This window comes from Chrysochloris asiatica, unplaced genomic scaffold (assembly GCF_000296735.1).
Source record: "Chrysochloris asiatica unplaced genomic scaffold, ChrAsi1.0 scaffold00298, whole genome shotgun sequence".
Taxonomy (NCBI): domain Eukaryota; kingdom Metazoa; phylum Chordata; class Mammalia; order Afrosoricida; family Chrysochloridae; genus Chrysochloris; species Chrysochloris asiatica.
In genome coordinates, this window is record NW_006408816.1 from 463,803 (window position 1) to 466,092 (window position 2,290).

Consider the following 2,290-nt stretch of genomic DNA (forward strand, 5'->3'; position numbering starts at 1 on the left):
TAATTGTTATCATGACTAATTGTTACTATCACAATTGTAAAGGTAGAAGTTTTGTAACAAAAATGGGGGATCAGTTAGTCTTAAAGTCCAGAAACAAAGGACCTGAGGACAGTCAAGGGAGAAGAGCACAAGTGGAACGCAGGACCTTATCCAGAGAAACAGTGACACCAGAATGGAGGCAGAGATGGGGACATGGAGAGAGGGAGCAGCTGAGGACTCTAGATTCATGGGAAGAGAAGGACTAAGAGCTGGAGGCCAGAAGGCAGACTTACAGAATGTGCCGTTTGATGGTGTAAATTATTATATATGCCTGTTTATATATGTGAGTTTTTTTGAAAAAAGAGCTAAAGTGAATAGAGAGAAATGCTATTAACTGAAGGTACATGGAGGGGAATGTAGTCATTGTGATGAAACAAGTTGTATGATTTGTTGAATATAAAATTGATGAGCTGCCCTGTATACTTATACTCAATCCACAATAAAAACTTAAAGGAAAAAAAAAATGTTTATCTGCACTGATCATGTAAAATTTTTTTAAAAAAAGGTAACATCCTTTCATGAAAACAAATATTTACTGTACTGCTCAGTCATCTTGTTTTGACTGTGAACTTATAAATCAATCAAAATTTATACTTTGTGATCTGTTGGAAATCAATTTTAATTACTTGAATGGATTTTGTTTGTTGGACTCAGTTATGGCAATAGCTCTTTGACTCTTCAATTAAATGTCTTGCTCTTGTAGATGACTGAGGCTTGTGATTTAGAGACTAAAGCCTAGGACAGAAGATGATACTACTGCAGCAGAAGTAAAGTAGTAACTAAAACTAATTTTGCAAAAAAGAGTTTCTGCTTAAGAAAGTCTGTGCAACTAGCTCTGGTAGCGTAGTGGTTACAAATTGGGCTGCTAACCTCAAGGTTGGCAGTTCAAAACTACCAGCTGTTCCGTGGGAGAAAAGTGAGGCTATCTGCTCCTGTAAAGATTTGCAGCCTTGGAAACCCTGTGCAGGGTAGCTATGAGTCAGAATTGACTCCACCGTACTTAAGTTTACAAAACAAGTTAAGTTCCCATTTGACAGTCTCCACACATACTGATCACTGTGACATCAGTCAAAATTTCCACAATATGTCATATTTTTTCATGTGTTCTGGCTCTTTTCTTTTCAATTCTATAGTTTCCTGTGTCCCATCACCAGGATTTTGAGAGTATTTCCCTTTTCCCTAACTTCCCTTCATTACATACTGCATTATTTTAATGGGTCTTCCAATATACTGTTCCATTTGTCATACTGAGGTGCCTTGCATGTTGATGTGATGCTGAAAACTATGCCACCAGCATTTTAAATGCCAGCAGAGTACACCCATGGTGGACCGATTTCAACAGAACTTCCAGACTAAGACTAGGAAAAAGGAAAGGCAGACTACTTCTGAATGTTTAGCTAAAGAAATGTTAGCCAAAAAAACCTTAGGAATAGCTGTAGAACACTGTCAGAGAGCACCAGAATCCTGAACATTGAAACATGATCAATAGAACCAGAATACTGTCAGATATAGTACCAGAAGATGTGTCCCTCCGTTTGGAAGGGATCAAAATATAGCTGTGGAAGAGGGGTCTCCTCCAACTAGAGTTGATCGTGATGACATGGATGGAGTAAAGCTTTCAAGAACTTTGTTTGTTGATGGGACACAATTCAAAATGAGGAGAAATAGCTGCAAAAATCCATTAATAATCCAAACATGTAATGTATGAAGAATGACTCTTGAAAAACTGTTGTTGTTGTTAAGTGCTATTGAGTCAGTTCTGACTCATATCAACCCTGTATAGGATTTCCAAGGAGCAGTAGGTGAGCTTAAACTGATGTCCTTGCAGTTCAAACTGACTTTCTGGGAAAGCATATTGGCATGCAGCACCACATGAATTGCAATGCATAAGGATCCATATCCATTGGTGATCTGAAATATACTAGTATTGGGCATTTTGAATCTGATAAGCATATATTTTACTATGCCAGGGAAGAAAAATTGAAGAGAAATGGCATCTCATTCGTCATCAAATAGAACATTTCAAGATCTAGTTTAAAGTATAAATGCTGTCTATGATACAATAATATCCATAGACCTACAAGAAAGACCAGTTAATACCACTATTATTCAAATTTATGTACCAACCACTAAAGCCAGCAATGATGAAATTGAAGAATTCCACCAACTTCTTCAATCTGAAATTTTCAAACATGTAATCAAGATGAATTGATAATTCCTGGTGGTTGGAATTCAAAGGTTGGAAACAGAA